The sequence below is a fragment of the Lissotriton helveticus genome, chromosome 3_1 (assembly GCF_964261635.1).
Source record: "Lissotriton helveticus chromosome 3_1, aLisHel1.1, whole genome shotgun sequence".
NCBI lineage: Eukaryota > Metazoa > Chordata > Amphibia > Caudata > Salamandridae > Lissotriton > Lissotriton helveticus.
The window spans coordinates 1,201,410,005-1,201,432,345 of record NC_136061.1 but is presented as its reverse complement, the minus strand read 5'-3'; the positions used below and the strand labels follow the sequence as shown (position 1 = coordinate 1,201,432,345).

Sequence of the window (22,341 nt, the reverse complement as noted above, 5' to 3'; positions counted from 1 at the left end):
GGCCTCAGATATAAGCAAAACTATATCTCTCGTCTGGCAGGCCTGTGGTCACAATTTGAATGATCTCCCATGGGTGGCATAAAACATGCCCTGGATACCTTTAGTACCATATACTAGGGACTTACCAATGTACATCAGTAACCAACCTAGGGTGTCCCTAAGTACTCACCATGTCCAATTTAGGGAGGAAGCAGAGACTGGGGTCCTGATTAGCAGGATACCAATCAGACTAGTCAGTAAAATATAATGAAGCCAGCAAAGCAGATCCTACTTTCCTACAGTCACTATTAGAACTATTTCAAAATTGGTTTGAGCTGTTAAATTTTAAACATAACACACAACATAACACACAACAAACTTCTGTAAACGGTTTAACACTGTTTAAGTATTTAAACATTAACCTGTGTTTGTATGTGTTTTAAACGTTATCTAACTGCACAGTAATATATACGGGAGGCATGGAAAATTAAAATATGTACCTACCAATCTCACACAAATGAATGACGGTACAACACATTCTGTTGCAATGCATACCTTTACCACACATGTGTTACAACATGAATGCCTTTAGCACGCATAACCTTAACCACACATTTTTTATAAAGAATATGCCTTTAACGAATATGCCTTTAAAACACATGCCTTTAATTTTATTGTAAAGGCATATATGTTATAGGCCTATGCGTTGTAAAAGTTTTCCCTGACCCCAGCCCGCAAACGGGTCCCTGTTGCACTGCCTCGGCCTCCAGCCCTTGTTACCCAACCATTGTCCTGAGCACTAAAAGTTTACCCCTGCTCCCCGGGCCTCCACATCCGAAGAACTTTTCAAAAATAAAACCACCCCAGTCTAAAGCACTAAATCTGTGCCCCCCTCCTCCGCCCGAGGCCCAATCCCACTTACCTCGACAGAACGACAAGGCTGCTCTTATGTGGCGCGATGCGGCAGAGGTCGTCAAGAGGAAGCAGAAGGGTTGCTCAGTTTCCTCTAACAACGCCACTTTCCTTGACCACGCCGGTGCCTTTACCACTGTTACCAGCATATGCCCTTACCACCAGTGCAACATATATGTCTTTACTATTTCTAACTTTACAGCGTTAATTCATTGTAAAGGCATGCATGTTAAAGGCATATGCATTGTAAAAATATGTGTGGTAATGGCTAAGCGTGGTAACAGTGCATGCGTTGTAACGCATGTATGGTAAGGATACTCTTGTGGTTACAGCCGCACTGTAATGCCTGTTTCCCATCTCACACCAGAAACAACTGAATAGCCTCTAGGTGCTACAAAGAATCTAGGATATTTATTTATTGCTTATTGAATTTGTCAGCTTGAAGGCATGATAATTAAATCATTAATAATAAAAAGTAAATGTGGGCAAGCCACTGAAAGCTCGAGATCCCCTTGGACCCTCAAGCCCAAAACAAGCCAAGCTTGCATGTGGCTACGAAATGGTGATTTGCACGACTTTAAATGCACCAATAAGAGGGGTGGCTATCTTAAAGAAAAGATATTGGCAAGGGGAGGTCATTAAAACGGCAGCAGATAAGGGAGGGCGGTGGGCAATAATGCAAATACGATTGGAGGGTACCCTATATGTTTTTTGCTCAGTGTATGGCTCCAACAAAGATGAGCCACGGTTATTTGATTGGTTGAACATTGAATTATTATCTTGGTCAGGAGAGCTTATTTTAATGGGAGATTTTAATTGTGTATTGAATTATCAACAGGACACAACTAAAAAGGGAGTAGGACTACGTATGCGTAAAACCAGAGCAGCAATACTGGAACTAGCTAAAATTCATAATATAAAAGACATTTGGCGTAGCCTATACCCAGCTTTACCTGGATATACATACTATTCATCTCCCCATAAACTCTGCTCTAGGATTGACTTAGCTTGGGCCTCAGACGAATTATTGAGTAGGGGAGATATGAAGGTCATGCCAAAAATTTCATCGGACCATAATCCCATAATATTTACATTTGATTTAGCCTTAGGCATAAAAGAAGGGCGCTCTTTTACTTTCCCAAGATACCTACTCTCTGATGAGGTCTTTGTAACCCTGCTTAAAGAACAGATAAAGGAGTTTATTACATATAACAAAGATTCTGTTAGTATACTCTCAGTTTGGGATGCCTGTAAGGCCTTTATTAGAGGAATAGCTCAACAATATATATATATATATATATTTTTATTTTTTATTTTTATTTTTTTTGGTGCAAAACACAAATAGTACAGATAACTTCAGTAGTCACGTGGTCACATACAGTTGCAGGGTCCCTATAGAGAACATAAGAAACGGAAAAGTTCACAAGGCGTATTGGCCCTTCGAGGTTCAAGTGAAATTATTGCAATTCAGGTGACATGGTGACAAGGAAGATATACATATCCCAAAAATACAGTTTGCTTTTTGTTTTGTGTATCGAACGTGATTTGCATAGAAACAACTTAAACAATAAAAACTGCACACATAGTTCAGCAAGTAGGTGAATCAGCATCTCCAGTATCCTGCATCCCAGTCTATCCATAGAGGGACCTAACATGTGTTTCGTTGCCCCCCGCCTCATTTCACCCCTCCACTCCGCCCTCCCTGAAGCATTCCAACCCCCACCCGTGTACAACACCAGTAATCATCCTCACTGTCAATCAGTGTTCCTCCTCGTTCTCCGATCCCTCGAGATCATCCTCTTCTAATGGGTCACATATGTCCCCCCTGTAGGAGTTCCAGGTTCGCCACACCCCGTTCCACTTACGCGGGTTACCCCTCAGTTTATAAACCGCCCTCTCAGTCAGCATGAGCATATCCATGTTGCGGATCCACTGAGCCAGTGTGGGAGGTTCAGCCGACCCCCATTTCTGCGCTATGTCGCGCTTCGCCGTCACCAACCCCACCGTTGCCCAAGTTCTCGCGTAAAAGGCGAGGTCAGTCGGCCCCCAGACATTCAGCAAACACATACGTGGGTCCAGAGCAAGTGTGGTGTGAAGTGTTTGGGCCATGGTGCGCAATACTCTTTGCCAGTAACTAACCATCAGCGGACATTCCCAGATCGTGTGTATGAACGAGCCTTCCGCCCCGCAACCTCTGAGACAGTAAGGATGTTCAGCCCTGTGCAGTTTGTGTAATGTCGTGCGAGTGTAGTAAACCCGGTGTAGGATTTTTAACTGTATCAGGCGGAATTTGGAGGATACGCCCGCTTCACGTGGGGATGCCATGGCTGCGTTCCACTCGGTTTCATCTAGATCGCCCACCTCCAACACCCATTTGTCCTTCAGTTTACCCAGCGGGTCAGGCATGTTGTTCACCAATTTACGGTACGTCATTGAAGTCGCCCCCTCTTGCAAGTAGTCTGTGAGCAGACGGTCTTCTAGTGGGGAGGATTCGGGTGGGGACGTGTCAGACGGGATCGCCGCTAGCAGTGCATGCCTAATCTGGGTGTATCTGTAGAGTTCCGTTCCCCTTAGGTCATATTGCTCCTGCAGGGTTGCAAAGGAGATTATTCCTTCCCCAGTCCACATGTCACCCACTGTGGAGATGCCGATATTATCCCACTGCGTGAAGCCCTTATAGCGCCGCAAGTGGCCCAATGCCTTCGCGTCCCATAGAGGTGTAAGTTTAGTGATGATTCCACCCCATTTCAACTTTGCCAGTGCCTTATACCAGAGACGCACTGTGTGTTTCGTAGGCCCAGTCAGCTTTGCCGCTACACCTCGGTGGTACAGTGGGGTCAGCAAACTGTTCGTACCCAGTTGTTCCCTGTCTGCCTTAAACGCCGGGTCATCTTGCGGGGCGTGTATCCACTGGTTAAGGATTTTCAGCTGGGCCGCCCAGTAGTACAACTGTACGTTGGGTAGCGCGATGCCACCATCGTACCATCCCCTGTTCAACTTTGCGTGAGAGATTCGGGCCGGTTGGCTGCCCCAGAGCAGGCCTGAGATTTGTGCCGTTACCTTCTGGAGGAAGCCATCCGGTACCAAATACGGAGCATTTTCAAGGACATACAGGAAGCGTGGCAGCGCCATCATTTTGAAGAGTGCTGCCCTTCCTAGTAACGTTAAGGGGAGTCCTTTCCAATGTTGCACATCACTACGGAGGCGGAGTAAGGGGGGCTGCAGGTTCAGCCGTGCGAACTCCGCCTCGTCCCGGGTAATGTGAATCCCCAGATACTTGAAGGACGTGTGCGCTAGTGCCAACGGACAGAAGTCCGGGAGTGGCGGGAGTGGTCCCCGTAGTTCGAAAATTATAGACTTCGCCCAGTTGATGGTGTAGCCCGAGACTCGCCCATGTGCAGTACAGAGGGCCAGGAGGTTAGGAAGGCTGACCCCTAGATCTGTAAGGTAGATAAGCATATCGTCCGCGTAGAGGGACACTCTATCCTCCCAGTGTGGGGCCCACTGAATACCTTTCAGGAGTTGCGTGGTGCGAATCGTAACTGCCAATGGTTCCAAAACCAAAGCGAAAAGGAGGGGTGAAAGCGGGCATCCCTGCCTCGTGCCACGGCCCAGGGAGATAGTCCTGGAAATGTGACCGTTCGCCACCACTTTGGCTGTGGGGTCCCTGTATAGCATACGTATCCAGGAGATGAACACCGGGCCAAAACCCATGCGTGCGAGCACTGCAAAGAGATATTCCCACTCCACCATGTCGAACGCCATCTTGGCGTCCAATGAAAGGATCGCGGCCGGTTCCCGTAGTAGAGGAGTTCGTGCCATTACCCCATGTACCCTGCGGAGATTTAAGGCAGTACTACGATGTGGCATGAAGCCGGATTGGTCCGGGTGGATCACGTGAGGTAAGCACGGCAGGAGCCTGCCCGCCAATACCTTAGCAATAACCTTGGCCTCCGGGTTAAGCAGGGAAATAGGTCTATACGACGAGCAGTCGCTGGGGGGTTTACCTGGCTTCGGGATTGCAACAATGGATGCCATCCGCTGATCCGGTGGCAGTCTACCCTTCACTCTAGATTCTTCGTACATAGTAAGTAGGGGCGTGCTCAGGGCCTCAGTCATAGTTTTAAACCATTCAATGGGGATCCCATTGGGGCCCATAGCCTTACCCGGATGAAGGGCACCGATAGCTTGCTGGATCTCTTCCACCGTTAGAGGCGCTTCTAAGTCGTTTGACGTCTCTGCCGTCAATTCCGGCAGGGGGACGTGCTCAAGTGCGACCCGAACCTCACCCTCCTCCACCACATTCTCAGGGGTGTACACCCCAGCAAAATAATCCGCGAGGAGTTCCACTATCTCGCCGGGGCGGGTGTGGACGTTGCCACTCGGGTCAGTAAGTTGGAGGATGTTCCTCCCCCCCCCATGCCTCTTGTCCAGCCACGCCAAAAGTTTGCTGGCTTTGTCCCCGATGTCGTAGACCCTGTGTTGCGTTGCCGCAATGTCCGACACCGTAATCCTCTTCATGTGATCAGTGAGGCGGCGCTGATGGACCTGGAGATCATGAAGTGTGTCCTCCGAGGGGCTCGCCATATGGGCGGTGTTGGCCCTCTCGAGGCCCAACTCCAACTCCAGGACCTCGCGTCTGTGAGTCTTTTTGTGATTCGCAATCACGGCGATGGCCTGACCCCTAAATACGGTTTTGTACGCTTCCCACAATGTAGAGGGAGAGTCCACTGAGGATCGGTTTTCCTCGAAGTAGAGCCTCGTAACCTTCTTCAGTTCTTTGGTGATCTGGGGAACTTTAAGATAACCAGGGAAGATCGGAAATACCCTCCGCTGTTTCGTGTTCATGGTAGCGATTGTCAAGGTAAGTGGTGAGTGATCCGAGACGCCCCGGGGTTGAATAGTCGTTTCGTCTACAGTAAGACGCCCGTTGGTCAAGGCGAAGAAATAATCTATCCTAGAAAGGCTGTTATGTGTGGCCGAATAGTACAAGTATTGTCGCTGATTAGGGTGTAGCGTGCGCCATATGTCCACCAACCCCTGTGCATCTAAAAAGGTTTGTAGCCTACTGGGCCCGTCCCTGTGTGTGCGCGCGGGGAACCGGTCCATGGTGTCCGTGAGTGCCATGTTAAAATCCCCCCCTATGAGTAGGTCCCCTTCAGGGAGAGTCAGTAAGAATGTACCAAGATCTGGCAATGCCTCAGAGTGTAATGCTGGTGGGATGTACACAGAGACTACATTGAACAGTTTTCCCTCCCACTGACCATGAACTGCAGCGAAGCGGCCATGGGTATCGGTCGCTGTGGACTTTACAATAAACTGGGACGATTTTTTCAGCAGGATACCCGTGCCACGGGACCCCGAGGTAAACTCAGCGTGCACTACCATGTGATACCCCCTCCTATCTAGGGCCTTCGTGGCTGCCCCGGTCAAGTGTGTCTCCTGTAGGAGAGTGAGAGCAGGGCCCTGTCTCCTAATCCCCTGCAGCACCAACCCCCTCTTAATCTTATCCCCGAGACCTCTAACGTTCCATGACATGACAAGTAAAGGGCTCGGTGCGGTGCGATTATCTGTCACAGCCATAGGAAAAACAGTTTCTCACAGTGTCCCGAATAGACCAGAATTCCTCAGTGGAGTGAAACATACCTATGGACCTATGTGTGCTTAAAACAAAAACCTGCAGGCCCAAGAAGACCCGTGATGCAAACTTACCCAACACCCGTTCCCCCCCCCTCCCTGCCCCCCTGCTGCACGGACTCAAAACTGCCCGCCCCCCCAACTGAGCAGAGTGCATATCCCATCCCCAAAACAGTGTACTTGCGCGTTAGGGTGAGGGACTCTCCGCCGCCGGCAGTCTCTCATTCACACCCTCGGAGGCCCATCACCCAGTGTCCAATGGCGGGAAGCGCTTACACAGCGTCAAAGTCTCCTCGGCAAAAATAACCGTCAAATGTTCATTGTTCCTCGATGTCCTCCCGTCCGCCTTCTGCTCCCAACGAATCACCGGCGTCTGGTCCACCTCCCGAGGCCTGGGAGTCCTGGCGGTGGCCTCCAGTTCGATCTTTTTTGGGACGGTTCGCCCGTCTGTGACTCTGTCCCGGTCTCCAACCCTCCAGCCACTCCAGAACGCTCTCAGGGTTGTCGAAGAACCACGTTTTGTTCTCCGCCACCACCCGTAGTCTCGCAGGAAAGAGCATTGAATACGGCAGCTCCCTGGATCTTAATTCCTTCTTCACCTCAAAGAACGTCCGTCGTCGACGTGCAACCTCCGCAGTGTAATCGGGGAAGATGGCGACAGTAGCGTTTTGGATTTTGAGAGGAGGGGAGGTTCTGGCCGCCTGTAAGACCGCGTCCCGGTCTCGGAAATTGAACAAACGTGCCACTATGGGTCGAGGGGGAGCCCCCGGCTTCGGTTGCCCCCCCGGGACCCGATGGGCCCGTTCCACTAAGAAAAATTTTGACAGTCCCTTTGGCTTCAGTTCCTCCGTGATCAGGCCTTCTACAAAAAGATCCATGGCCTGTATGCCCTCCGACTCCGGCACTCCTATAAGGCGGATGTTGTTGCGCCTCGAGCGCCCCTCCTGCTCATCCAGCTTCTCTCGGAGCACTCTATTGTCCTGCGCCATCCTCCCCATCTCCCGCTGGAGTTCCGATACGTCCTCCACAAGAGATTTTGTGACCACCTCCATGTCCTTAACTTTCTCCGACATTTTGTGGAGGTCTGCTCTGAGTAGGGAGACATCCGTGGATATGGCGCCAACAGTCGTTTGTAATTGGGCCAGGGCGAGCATGACATCGTCCAAAGTCGCTTTTTTTTTTTCTCCCGGGGTGTCGGCCGCCTTTCCACCCAGCTCCTTCCCCATTGGGGAGACAGTGTGTTTGTCTGAGGTATAGCGGTCAATGCGGGTCTGCAGGACGCCGCCCTTGGGGCCTTTCCCCCCCATACCGCGAAGCGTCGCGCTCCTTGCGCCCCTACGCTCCAGGATATGCAGAGCGGTACAGACACTCGCTTAGGTGAGCACCTCGATTATCAGGCCCCAGAGGCTCAGTCCGGAAGGCGAGAGGCGCCCGTGCAGCACCGGGCGCTCAGCTATCACTGCAGGCAGGAAGATGGCGGATGTCCCCTCCGTCCCCGTCTCCGTCCCCGTCTCCCGTGCTCCCGGCGCCTCCAGTAACGACCGCAGAGACAGTCGGGGCATCAGAGAGCGCACCACCAGGCACCGCTCCCCCGATCTGCACGGGTCCTCACCTCCGACCCCTCAGCTCGCACCTAGTCCGCCAGCTCCGGCACTTCGCGGGCACTTCCGGTCTAAGACTCCCGGTCAGCACTCACTTCCTGCTGGGGCCACGACCAGGGGAGGTCCCGGCTCAGGAGATCGCTGCAGGCCGCTCCGAGGCTCCGACGTATCTCCGGCAGCAGACGTCGGATCTTGTTGCCGCTTGTCGCTGCTCACACCGCCCGGTCCTGGGCTCTGGCACCCGCCTGAGGGGCTCGCAAAAGTGACGGATAGTGTGGCGGATCGACGAAGAGACTGCTTCAGCCGCGGAGCTTGTCCCTTATGCTGCCGCCATGATCGGCTGCTAGCCACGCCCCTCTCAACAATATATATTTAAACAAAATGTAACAAGGAAAAAAGAAACAAAGCTAATGACAGATAATATTTTACATATCGAAAAACTATTGGCCGACAGGCTTAGAGATGGGGATCGGAATAGCATAGATATATCATTTCTGGAAAATAAACTTATGAACATACGCACAGACATGAAAAGTTCTTTTAGGGAAAAAAACAGCTGCAAGATACTTAAATATAAAATTTCACAATATGAATCCGGGGATCAAATAGGAAAGCTTCTGGCATATAAGGTAGCCGAAGACCGAGCTTCAACATTAATTAAATCTATAAAAGGCCCCAATGGTATTATATATACACAGCCAGTAGATATAATGGAGCAATTTGTTTCTTACTATGAAGAATTATACACTCCAGAGATTAGGGCTAGTCCAGAGCAGATTCAATCTTACTTAAATGATAATCTCCCTGCAAGACACTTTTTAGATCAGGAGATATTAGATAATCTGGAACAGAACTATACAATAGAGGAACTACGTTTAGCTGTGTTCTCACTCCCTTCTAATAAAGCGGCAGGGGAGGACACGATCCCCATTGAATTGTATAAAATCTGTGCCGAAGAATTACTCCCTCTTTCCTGCTTAGTTGTGAACTCAATAGGCACATCTGGCAAGGCCCTGGAATCCTGGAAAACGGCGAAAATTATGTTTTTTAAAAAAAAACACAAACCTCCAATGGAATGTGGATCATATCGGCCTATTTCTTTAATAAATACTGATGCTAAGGCCTACTCTAAACTAATGTCAATCCGATTGGCATCTCTTATGCCGCAGTTAGTCAATGATCAACAGCATGGTTTCATAGCTGGAAGGGATACTACAGCCCACGTTAATATGGCGATTACGGCATTCGACATAGCGGCAACTAATCTCACCCCACTCGGTATGATTTTACTGGACGCAGAAAAAGCGTTTGACCGAGTGGGGTGGGATTATTTGTGGAAAGTCTTAATGCAGTATGGGTTCAAAGATCGCTTCCTTAGAGGTATACAGGCCATATACAGGGATCCTAACGCTAAAATTAGCTATGCGGGGGTACTTTCATCAACTTTCACAATATTAAGGGGGACTCGACAGGGGTGTCCACTTTCACCCCTGCTCTTTGCCCTCTCTATGGAGCCTTTCATAAATGCCCTGCAGAATCAAGAGAAGATAACACCGGTAGAACATGAACATAAAACTCTCAAAATTACTGCATATGCAGATGATTTAGCTATATTTACCACCAATGTAATAGATGCCTTATCAGGAATTACAGATGAAGCGAAAAAATTTGGAGACATTTCCGGCTATAAATTAAACTTTAATAAAACCCAAACTATCATGAACTATCAAACTAACCAATCAGTTACTGGGCTATGTAATTCGGCCGTTTACTTAGGGGTGACCATATCTTCTAAAATAAATGAAATAATCAAACTGAACTATGAACCTTTACTTAAACAGGTTACATCGATGCTTAAAAAATGGCACAAAATTCCATTGAATAATCTGGGAAGAATTAATTTGATAAAAATGAATATTTTGCCCAAATTTTTATATTTTTTTCGTTCTATTCCCCTTCGAGTCAATAATATATTTTTTAAGAAGCTAGAAGGAATATGCAGCAGCTTTATCTGGAGCTACAAAAAACCTAGGAGGTCTATGGCGATACTAAAGTTACCCCTAGAGAAGGGAGGATTGGATTTTCCGGATTTCAAGTCATATTATTTTGCATCTTTTATAGGACGCTTTAGGAGCTTATTAAATAAGAATAAAACCTTTTTTTTTCATCAATTTATGCTAGGCATAAACTCATCTCAATTTTTAACAAGAATACAAGACCCAAATTTTTTCAAACGAGTCAAATTCAAGACCGCAAGGGACCTGGTAGTGATTTTTAATTTAGTTATGAAATTTTGTGATACTTCCTTTTTTCACTCAGACTTACCATTATGGGACAACCCAGGGTTACCTGGTATTTTTAATGATAAAGTCGGGAGAGAGTGGGCCAGCTATGGTATTAAGAGATTGGGAGACCTATATGGCCCTGAGGGCTTTCTTCAGTTTTCGACTTTACAATTAATATATTCGCTACCAAGTGAAATGATACTCAAATATTTGCAAGTAAGGGATTACTTTATACGGAAAATGAATTTGAAAAAAAATATTAGTTCGGACATTTGGGAATTTTTGTATAGCTCTAAAGAGAAATCACTAATTAGTACAGGATACAAACATTTAATTCAGCATAACTTGGATGATTGTCCTCGACTGTCTCAAAAATGGACGCTGGAATTAGGAAGTAATGTGACACCACAGAATATCTCAAATGCTTTTACAATTCTTAATAAGACTATTCATTCTTCGAGTCTAAAGCTTCAACTATACAGGACGGTCAGTCAACTTTATCATACTCCCCAGAAAATTGCTAAATGGTCACAAAATAATGAGCGTACCAAATGCCCTAAGTGTGATCTGGTGGCAGCAGATCTTATTCATATGATCTATTCCTGTCCGGCACTGAAACTATTCTGGCGAGAAATAGAAATTACTTTATATCAAAAACAACTGATTAGTTCTCCACTTACTACACCTATGGTTTTACTTTCTATACATGAGAGGGGCAAAAATAATCTAAGTTGGTTAGACATAGCGATTTCCTGTGCTAGATTGGTAGTAGCTAGATCTTGGATCTCACCGAATCCACCTAATAGGACTGAGTGGTTAATGTTGTTACATGAAATATATACTATGGAAAAGGCTCTTGCTAAGAACAGGAGCCGAAAATCTGTAGATAGAATGGAAAGGATTTGGGCTAATTTTGTATAAACGTTAAAGTGTTATGAGATGAACTTACTTGTTTTTTTTTTTTTTTTTTTTTTTTGTTTTCTTGTTTTTTCTCTTTCTTTTTCTTTATAAATGTCTTTTTGTTAGGCTGAAGCTGTAACATTTAAAGAATACTGGATGGATTAGTATACTGATGCTATCCCTGATATCACTCTAAACTATGATATGCTATTTTTTTGTTATAATGTCTTTTTGCTTGTGACTTGTTTGCCAAATAAATTTTTTTAAAAAAAAATGAATTTGTCAGCTTGAAGGCATGATAATTAAATCATTAATAATAAAAAGTAAATGTGGGCAAGCCACTGAAAGCTCGAGATCCCCTTGGACCCTCAAGCCCAAAACAAGCCAAGCTTGCATGTGGCTTCTGACTGCCACCCACACACTAACTTGGTTCGAAAAGAATTCAAAACAAAGCATTAAGCTTTGAATTAAAAAAAAAGGTGAGAGAACGTTACTTATTAAGTGGCTGACATGCACTATTTAGATAGCAGAAAGCCTGGGATCAATCCTGCTTTCCCCGTTTGGCCAAATTGTGTGATCCTAAGCAATTTTTTTATTTAAAAAGACTCCTTTTCCTTAATTATAACATATGAAAGCACCTTCAAAATATGGAACTTCAGAATGTGCGCTGTACAAAAACCTTGCATGTTTGATTTACTGGACTAATTCTTTCATGTTTTTCCAATTATAATAACATTCTACTAGCTAGCCTCGCTAATGGCATTGTTTTTAGGGCACAGGGAAAGAACAGCTCTAAAGTTTAAAACCATCACTTTTAATAAAGGAAGTAGCTACTTACTCAGCCACCGGCCAAACCGTACATAATCCCTGTCATTTTAACCAAAGGCTGGCAAATAGTACATAATCTACGCTGTTTAGCCGCACACAGGCTAAACAGTAGAGATGATGTACATTTTTTACAGCGGCCGGGTAAATAGTGGAAAGGAGGTCTTTATTTAACAGGCTGTGAAGAAAAAAGGGAAAATAAGCAATGACAGGCTAGTAGTCATCCTGTAATGGGGATGCAACATATATGAGGCATTTGAATATAAGTGAATAGTTAAAGTGTTAGGTGAATGAAAAGTTTATGCAATACTTTCAGCGTCGGATTGGGATCACATTTCGGTCCGGGCACCCCCAAAAAGTGGTCCACATTCCTGGATCACACTTGTTCTTGAAACAGCATTTGGCTAGTGTCATTGGGCTCATTTTTAAAGAAATGTTTGATAAATTATGTATTTTAAAGCTCATAGCATCACAAACATTGGTGGAAAAATAGAAGCACTATATTTTGGCTGGACGAGCTAGGTGAAATGAAGTGGCGGCCCACAGGCCACAATTCCTGATCTGGCTATGTTTGCTACCTGGTCGTTTTACTGCATTACCGGTATTTTAATGTCCTGGCCAGTACAAAAATGAAGAAAATTAACCAAAGCAGATATTTTCTCTGAACAATATGTACTTTAAACAGTTAATGTAAGGTAAAAGCAGTGTCAAATGTGGGTCTTTAAACTGCTTTAATGCCCCTAAATAATAGTTAAAATTAAACAAAGGCAGAAAACCCATGTTAAGAAGGAATATGGGTGTTTTTATTATTGTATGAAGAATCCTCTTTCAATATTATGCTCCAGTCTTTGCAGACTATTAAAACAAGAAAACGTCTACAGCAGACAGATCAATACTGGCCTAGCGACGCTGCTTAAACTACCCCCTCAGGGCCTGTCTGCCTATGATACTGGCCCTACATTACAGTGGCCTGGCAGGGAAGACTGTAACGCTCTGTGGACCGGTTGGCAGAGCTCCTAACAAAAAAAAAATATGGTTTTGAAAAACTCTAATTTGGTACATATTCCTAATTTTATGATAATACTTGACGGTTACCCGATACGAAATACTATGCTCAATAGAGCAGGATTATTATGGTAATGAGTCTCTGATAAAGCGTATAGGGTGTTCTCTTCCAACTCCAGCTTCTGTCTGCAGCCTCAAGGATGCAATACAATCCACCTTTCAACTGCAGTTTTGGTCTTCAAGGGTTCGTCAGTGCTTTCACTTTGGATCTAGTTCCTGTACACACTATTTAGTATCACTTTTGTTTTTCATAGTCAGTCGCTGAACGGTGCCGTCTTCATTTTGAAGGACACACGGATTACATACTGGGGTGAGATGTTTAAGAGGTGTAAATATTCAGCAATCACATGCTTACCTGTTCTTATAGACCATTACTAGACTATTAAAAGAAGGTCGCTACGGCCGAAATCGCACTCGACAAGCACACGGGGGAAAAGATACAAGCGCGTGAAAATAATGCTTTTGCCTGTCATTGTGGACGATGAGAAAGGATCCACCACCGTCCCTGAGACAAGCTGGCTGGCGGAGGGAGGGTAACTGAAAGTGCGCGATGCGCGTGATGGCAGCCTCCGGGGACAGGAGATGTGCACACGCACAGAGTGCACATCTCCTGTCCGCGCGTACCACCTCTTGTCTCCCTTCGCGCACCAAAGCCACAGCAATAGAGTCTTCGCTAGCGAAGCAGCTCTGCTGCATTTGTAGTGAGACCTAACCAGCTCACAGGTGACCCTTAGGCAATGCCCAATGCCTGACTGCCCGCTTTCCAATCCGTGCTGCTTACTTTTGTGACAGGGAGTGCCCAGGGGCATGCAGGCAGGGCCGGCGCTAGGCATGGGCAGTATGGGCAGCCGCCCAGGGCCTCACGCTCAGGTGAGAGGCAGGGGGCCCCCCTGCTCCACCAGGGCCCCCTCCCCACACATTACAATACACATCAGAGATGTCTGGTGTCGACGACCGCGTGGTGGCATTCCTGGGGGTGCAGGGGTGGGGGGGGGAGGGACAAACAGAGTGGGGAAGTCAAAGCGGCAGGGCCAGCAATTTGGGCTCAGAGTGTCAGGGGCGAGGCAACACCTCTCTTAAGTACCTGCCAATCCCTGTCTGCATTTTGTTGCTAGGTGACAGAAGGCCCCTTTGTTTCCAGGACCAGCCGGACACAGGTAAGGAGCAGTGGGTGAGGGGAGGAGGGAGCAGCCAGAGAAACTGGTGCTGGGGCAGTGTTTTAAGAAAGGCCTTGTTACTGCTTCAGGCCCAGGGGAGGGGGCCCCCTTTCCCTGGGCCTCGAAGCACTAGAACAAGCTGCAAGGTCCAGGTGTGGGGCCCCCCTTTCCCTGGGCCTCTAAGCACTATAGAAATCTGCAAGGTCAGGGTGTGGGGGCCCCCTTCCCAGCGCCTTGTAGCCACTACTCCCTCTTTCTTTTCCTTTCCTTTATTTGTTCCCCTGTGAAATGAATCCAAAAAAGAAAAACTTTTTTGCTGGAAAGGTCATCTTTTTTGTGAAATTTTTCACTTCCAAAGTGCAGCCTTGGGAAAGAGAAAAATACAAAATTCAAACTGTAAAATATAACTAAAGCAAGACAGAGTGGGTCGAAAAGGGGCCAGATTGATTTTATTCACACCCAAAACACATTAGTGCCACTACACAGAGTTTACCAGTGAAGCGCTACTTTTGTTTTCTTGTCTTTCTCTAAACAGCATTGTTTTCCCCAGGTGGGGAAGTGTACCATTTCTGGATGTACTGCAATACCTCCTTGATGGGCGGACTGGAAAATAAAGTGCATACCGCTGCTCTGTGTTCACAAATGTGATCTTTTTAAACCATATTGCTTTTGTTTTGTAAGGATATATTCAATGGGCATTGAAGCAGGTCCGTTCCGGCCCTGTAGTCATGGCCTTAACTTTTCATGCAAAAGCACTCATTCATTTCTGAATAAGTGCTAAAGCGTTAAGGTAACCATGTTGTTCCTGCTTACATTTCACATGCTTTAATTAATCTTACATTCCTTATGAGTGTTTGCTTTTTCCAGAATGTTGTCACTTTTTTTTTTAGGCAGCATATTGCTCTTGTCTAGTGCGTAATTTGAAATGAGTCGCCTCTAGGTGTTAGTAGCGGGGCACAATTGGGTTGTAGTTGAAGGCAGTGCGAGTTTCTCTCAGTGGGGTAGTATGGTGTTCAGTGGAGAGAGGATGTGGCACTATGGTCAGAGCTGCCGAATTTGGAACTGGGGAGCCAGGTTCAGCCTTCATGACCAGTCCACCAGACCAATCTACCTGAGGGAGCACATTTCCATGCTAGACCTTGGAAGGACCCGCACGACTTTAGAAGCCCTGGTGTCTTAGCACCAGCAGGTGAACCCTAGCAGTGGCAAGTGTGGGTTAACCTTGAAGGCCTGTCTACCACAATCCCTATTGAAGCCCACCGCAAGTGTTTTGGGCAGGCCTACGAAGCAGCACACCCTAGAGCAACAGTGACTCTGTCATTGAGGTCACAGGACCCTTGAGCAGGGAGGCTCTAGGGCGGTGCAAACGGTGAGATCGCATTGAGCGCTGACTTTGGGTCATGTTTGCGAATATATTATTTCTAAAAGCACTTGCTGCCTCCTTCCTGGTCTCCAGGAATTTTCGGCAACAACAAAAATGTCATGAAACTCCGGTGATCAATAATATACATCTTTGTGAGACCTGCACCTAGCTTTTCCATCTAATGAGACAAATGTAATCCATTTAACAATTTTAAAATATATGGACTTATTTCATTTGTATATTTATCTTTTTGTCCATGTTACTGATATCCACGTTAGGTCTCTTCAGGGATACCAAATAAGATCAATAGTCCTGCGATGTCACTTTCTATGATGTCACTTCTTGTGATGTTACCAAGGGCGGCTCCTTCACTAGGGCGGAGGAGCGACGCCCCACTACTTTCTCGCAAAAGCAGAAACACAAAATGCTAAAACGACCATTTTATGTTTCTGCTTCTAGCACTGCGAGAAAGCACAAGTGTTTCGTTGGGGGCGGGCGGGTCTGTTTTAGAGAGGATTACCTTGCCAACTGCTAAGGGCACTGACTGTTCGGCCAAACCAGTCATGTGCACTCTGGCCTTTGCCTACATGGGGAAAATGGCCTCCCCATAGGCGCCTGGCTGGTCGGCGTCCTGATCAATCACAACGTTGCCATTGCAGCATTATGATTGGCTTAGGGAGGGGAGGGAGGCTGCCTGCTTCCTGTTCTCCACCCCCCCTTCCGAACTCCCGCGAGATCCTCCACCCGCGAGTCATGCCGGCTGCGACTGGAAGATATATGCAAATTAGAGGGGCCTCACATCTTCTCTTTCGCCCGGGGCCCCAGGAGTTCTAGGACCGGCCCTGCATGCAGGGACAGTTGTCCCACTGCAATAGAACCAATGTTATTTTAATACGTTTTTATACTATCTTCAGTGCTTTCAATGGGCCGGTACTGTACGGTATGAGGCACCTGCACCTTTTTATTTTGAGAGGGAGAGTACCAGCACTTCTCAAGAGTACAGACGCTGAGTACAGACACTTCTCAGAAACAAGCAGGTACTCTGGTACAGGGCACCTGAACTTCCATTTCTCCATTTCAAGCACCGACTATCCCCCCACCGCGGTTGCCACTTTGTAAGAGAAACATATCGGCTAATTGTAGTTGTTTTAAGAGCGTGCAAGGACCCGGACATGACACTAAATACAACTTTAAACAAAGTCGTATGTATTCATTTGTAACACGACTTTTCTGCCTTTGTTTTCTTTAAGAGGTCGTTATCGCAGGTGTAGAGCGCATTTTAAAGTGCTTTCTGATTATATTTTTCGTTTGAAGTACCTACGGAGAAGGGCTAAAAATACGGGCTTTGGGTAATTGTACTTATTTTGTACCGGTAAAAAACCGACCAAGAGGCAAAACTACCACCACCTCCCGCTCCCTATCCCCCAACATATTTTGCCTCAGGAGCAAAGAGGAAATTGAGTAGCTATCTGCATTGGGCAGAGGTGTTTTTAAGACGTGATAGACGCAAGCTCACACAAGTGTCATTAACGCGCCGACAAGCCGGGAGCCTCGCTATGGCGAAGCGGATTGGGGTTATTATGACTTTTAGGAGCTAAAACAATATTTAAAATCCACTCACCTTCAGTTGTGGAGACCGTGGGAGCTGCTGCAGCGAGAGGGTCTGCTGTTCGACGAGGTTCGCCTGCCTATGAAAAAAAAGCAATAAGCTTTCGGTTTCATTTCTCCGCCCTTCGTGGAAACTTAAACTTACACCGCTTCCTGTAAATTTTCGAGCTGTAAGATATTTGTTTCTGGACTCTGTCCTCGGATTGTGAAAGTGTGGGGCGGGGAGACTGTCAGTGACTCAGCTGTTTGTCTCACGCTAAAAGTACCTTAAAGCACTGAGATATGACTGACTGTTCGGCTGTGCTTTGTCTCTTAAATAATACGTTTCTTTATGCGATGTTGATCTGTTCTGTTTCTTTCTGAAACTATGTTGTGTTAATTTCTGTTACGTTTTGCTACTTTATGCGATGTCATTCAATTAAATGTTATGCTGTGTGTTTTATATTTTGTTTTGTAGTGTTTTATAATGTGTTATTTTGTATTCCTACATTGCAACATTTTAGAAGAGGAAACTGGGAGATTTTGACAAACACAGTCGGGAGAGTGTATTTCCTTTGTTGACTTCTATTGAATGAGAGGCAATGTAAGACGACTGACTGCCAAAATAAAGCCATTTTTGAATTAGAAAAACAAGGGGTATATCTACAAGCCCCTATCGCCACTAGAACGTTACTTTTTGTGACGTTCCAGCGGCGATAGGGGCCTAGCGATATGTACAAGGCAGCATTAACGCCTCCTTGTACATAAGGCCCCCTTTCATGCTATGATTAGCGTGAAAGGGGTGGGCAGTGGGTGTTGCAGTGGGCGTTCCACCGCAGCACCCATTCATTTTGGCGCTGCCCCCTTGTACAAGGCTGCCGTACATAGGAGGCACCGCCAAAATTAAGACCAGGAAAAAACTGGTCTTAAGATGGCGAAACGAGGAGAAATGCTTTATTTCTCCTCGGTTTTGCTTTTTCCATGTGTGCTGCCTTGTGCAGCACGGATGAAAAAAGCAAAATGCCATTGTTTGTTTATGTGTAGGAAGGTGTCCCATCCTGCACATAAACAAACTTTTTAAAAAAATGCCATTTTGTCACTTTCATGTCTGCTGCATGAAGCAGCACACATAGAAGTTACAAAACTGCATTTCTAGGATTGCTTATAGGCAGGAAGGGACACCTTTTTACACATAAACAACCCTCCCTTGCACACAGACACCCTTGCACTCTGGTGCAAGGGTGCTTGCATTGGCGCTAAGCTGATTAACTTAGCGCCATTGCAGGGGGAAACGCAACGCCTACCCACTTTCTTGTAAATAAGGTGCAGCATTGCATTTCAGAAGTGGTGGAGGATGTCGTCGAGCCAGGAATGCTAACGACACTCTCCGCCACTTCCTTGTACATATCCCCCCAAGAGTCTCCCGCCTGAATCGGGTCTATTGGCATGTATGTATCATGAGGTCTAAGGTTATATTATGTTCCTGCTATGTTTTCCTATGTTATTGACAGCACAGTATCCTCCACCAGAAAAAAGAAAAATAAGCATTGGCATAGCCAATAGGCCTCGCTTTTGGGACCTTATAAGTGCTTAACCATGCAACAGTTGGTGTTGTTGCACCAAGGATATTCTGCTGCATAACTAAATACTTATAGCGTCCAAAAAGCGAGACCTATTGGCTATGCCAATGCTTATTTGTTTTTTGTTGCTTTTTTGTTTAAGTTGCCAGATCTACAATAGCTGGACATGGTTTTTGTTAACAGTTCTTTGCATCAAATTAACTTGTTTTCATTGCTCTGAATGTTGTTTCCATTCTGGTTGTAGAAAGCAGTCATTCCCGGGGGTGTGGGGGCTGCTTAGCTGTGCGCATGCGCCGAACTATGCACATGAGCAAAAGCCTGGTGTAGGCGCAAATTACAAGTGTGGAGTGAGTGAGCCCCAGGCAGCATGACTCACTCACAAAGGAGTTAATGCACTGCACCTGCATACTCAGCATGGTTTAAGGAAACTCGACCCACTCCCTCCCAGGCATCGAACACATATTTATCAAGAAACTCTGAGAAGAGCCTGCCTGCTGCACTGACGGCTGGTGGTGTGTGTGCCTTGTGAAAGCGTGCACTGATGGCTGTTGGTGTGTGTGCCTGGTGAAAGCGTGCACTGATGGCTGGTAGTCTGTGTGCCCGGGGAAAGCGTGCACTGACGTGGTGTGTGTGTGCCTGGTGGAAGCGTGCACTGATGGCTGGTAATGTGTGTGCCTAGTGGAAGCGCGCACTGACGGCTGGTGGTGTGTGTGCCTGGTGGAAGCGTGCACTGACGGTTGGTGGTGTGTGTAGCTGGTGGAAGCGTGAACTGACGGCTGGTGGTGTGTGTGCCTGGTGAAAGGGTGCACTGACGGCTGGTGGTGTGTGTGTGCCTGGTGAAAGCGTGCACTGATGGCTGGTGGTGGGTGCCTGGTGGGAGAATGCACTGACCCTGGTAGTGTGTCTGCCTGGTGAAAGGGTGCACTGACGGCTGGTGGTGTGTGTGTGCCTGGTGAAAGCGTGCACTGATGGCTGGTGGTGGGTGCCTGGTGGAAGAATGCACCGACCCTGGTAGTGTGTGGCGGCTGGTAGTGTGTCTGCCTGGTGAAAGGGTGCACTGACGGCTGGTGGGTTGTGTGCCTGATGGAAGTGTAAACTGATGGCTAGTGGTGTGTGCCTGGTGGAAGCGTCCACTGACGGCTGGTGGTGTGAGTGCCTGGTGGAAGCGTGCACTGATGGCTGGTGGTGTGTGTGCCTGGTGGAAGCTTGCACCGATGGCTGGTGGTGTGTGTGCCTGGTAGAAGCGTGCACTGATGGCTGGTGGAGTGTGTGCCCGGTGAAATTGTGCACTGACGGCTGGTGGTGTGTGTGCCCGGTGAAAGTGTGCACTGACTGCTGGTGTTGTGTGTGCCCAGTGGAAGATTGCACTGACGGCTCGTGGTGTGTGTGCCTGGTGGAAGCGTGCACTGACGGCTGGTGGTGTGTGTGCCTGGTGGAAGCGTGCACTGACGGCTGGTGGTGTGTATGCCTTATGGAAGCGTGCACTGACGGCTGGTGGTGTGTGTGCCTGGTGAAAGCGTGCACTGACGGCTGGTGGTGCATGTGCCCGGTAAAAGCGTGCACCGACAGCTGGTGGGGTGTGTGTGCCTGGTGTAAGTGTGCACTGATGGCTGGTGGTGTGTGTGCCTGGTGGAAGCATGCACTGATGGCTGGTGGTGTGTGTGCCTGGTGAAAGCATGCACTGACGACTGGTGGTGTGTGTGCCTGGTGAAAGTGTGCACTGACGGCTGGTGGTGTGTGTGCCCGGTGAAAGTGGCACTGACGGCTGGTGGTGTGTGTGCCTGGTGGAAGCGTGCACTGGCAGCTGGTGGTGTGTGTGCCTGGTGGAAGCATGCGCTGTCGGCTGGTGGTGTGTGTGTGCCTGATGAAAGTTTTCACTGACGGCTGGTGGTGTGTGCCCGGTGAAAGCATGCACCAATGGCGGGTTTTGTGTGTGTGCCTGGTGAAAGCATGCACTGAAGGCTGGTGGTGTGTGTGCCTGGTGAAAGTGTGCACTGACGGCTTGTGGTGTGTGTGCCTGGTGGAAGCGTGCACTGACGGCTGGTGGTGTGTGTGTGCTCGGTGGAAGCGTGCACTGACGGCTGGTGGTGTGTGTGCCCGGCTAAAGCGTGCACCGAAGGCTGGTGGTGTGTGTGCCTGGTGAACATGTGCACTGACGGCTGGTGGCATGTGCCTGGTGGAAGCCTGCACTGACGGTTGGTAGTGTGTGACGGCTGGTAGTGTGTGTGCCTGGTGAAAGTGTGCACTGACGGCTGGTGGTGTGTGCCTGGTGGAAGCGTGCACTGACGGCTGGTGGTGTGTGTGCCTGGTGGAAGCGTGCACTGATGCCTGGTGGAGTGTGTGCCCGGTGAAATTGTGCACTGACGGCTGGTGGTGTGCATGGCCGGTGAAAGCATGCACTGACTGCTGGTGGTGTGTATGCCCGGTGGAAGCGTGCACTGACGGCTGGTGGTGTGTGTGCCTGGTGGAAGCGTGCACTGATGGCTGGTAGTGTGTGTGTGTGCCTGGTGGAAGCGTGCACTGACGGTTGGTAGTGTGTGTGTGTGTGCCTGGTGAAAGTGTGCACTGACGGCTGGTGGTGTGTGTTCCTGGTGAAAGTGTGCACTGACGGCTGGTGGCGAATGTGCCTGGTAAAAGCGTGCACCGACGGCTGGTGGGGTGTGTGTGCCTGGTGCAAGCGTGCACTGATGGCTGTTAGTGTGTGATGGCTGGTAGTGTGTGTGCCTGGTGAAAGCGTGCACTGACGGCTGGTGGTGTGTGAGCCTGGTGAAAGTGTGCAGTGACGGCTGGTGGCGAATGTGCCTGGTAAAAGCGTGCACCGACGGCTGGTGGGGTGTGTGTGCCTGGTGCAAGCGTGCACTGATGGCTGTTAGTGTGTGATGGCTGGTAGTGTGTGCCTGGTGAAAGCGTGCACTGATGGCTGGTGATGTGTGTGCCTGGTGAAAGTGTGCACTGACTGCTGGTGGTGTGTGTCCCCGATGAAAGCGTGCACCGACAGCTGGTGGGGTGTGTGTGCCTGGTAAAAGCGTGCACTGACGGCTGGTGGTGTATGCCTGGTGGAAGCGTGCACTGACGGCTGGTAGTGTGTGACGGCTGGTAGTGTGTGTGCCTGGTGTAAGTGTGCACTGATGGCTGGTGGTGTGTGTGCCTGGTGAAAGCATGCACTGACGACTGGTGGTGTGTGTGCCTGGTGAAAGTGTGCACTGACGGCTGGTGGTGTGTGTGCCCGGTGAAAGTGGCACTGACGGCTGGTGGTGTGTGTGCCTGGTGGAAGCGTGCACTGGCAGCTGGTGGTGTGTGTGCCTGGTGGAAGCATGCGCTGTCGGCTGGTGGTGTGTGTGTGCCTGATGAAAGTGTTCACTGACGGCTGGTGGTGTGTGCCCGGTGAAAGCATGCACCAATGGCGGGTTTTGTGTGTGTGCCTGGTGAAAGCATGCACTGAAGGCTGGT

At 48.1% G+C, this 22,341-nt stretch overlaps 1 protein-coding gene across 2 annotated transcripts in view; it reads right to left on the bottom strand.

Moving 5' to 3' along the window:
- LOC144823379 (uncharacterized) overlaps positions 1 to 17,478 on the bottom strand; it is a 49,472-nt gene extending 31,994 nt beyond the window's left edge. The window contains exon 1 of one of the 2 annotated variants that reach the window (XR_013608781.1): positions 17,346 to 17,477. The gene's annotated coding sequence lies outside the window, so the exon portion shown is untranslated. Of the gene's footprint in view, positions 1 to 17,345 lie in introns of both variants that reach the window. The other variant, XM_078681841.1, reaches the window with a different exon arrangement.
- Between the last annotated feature and the right edge of the window lie 4,863 nt (positions 17,479 to 22,341).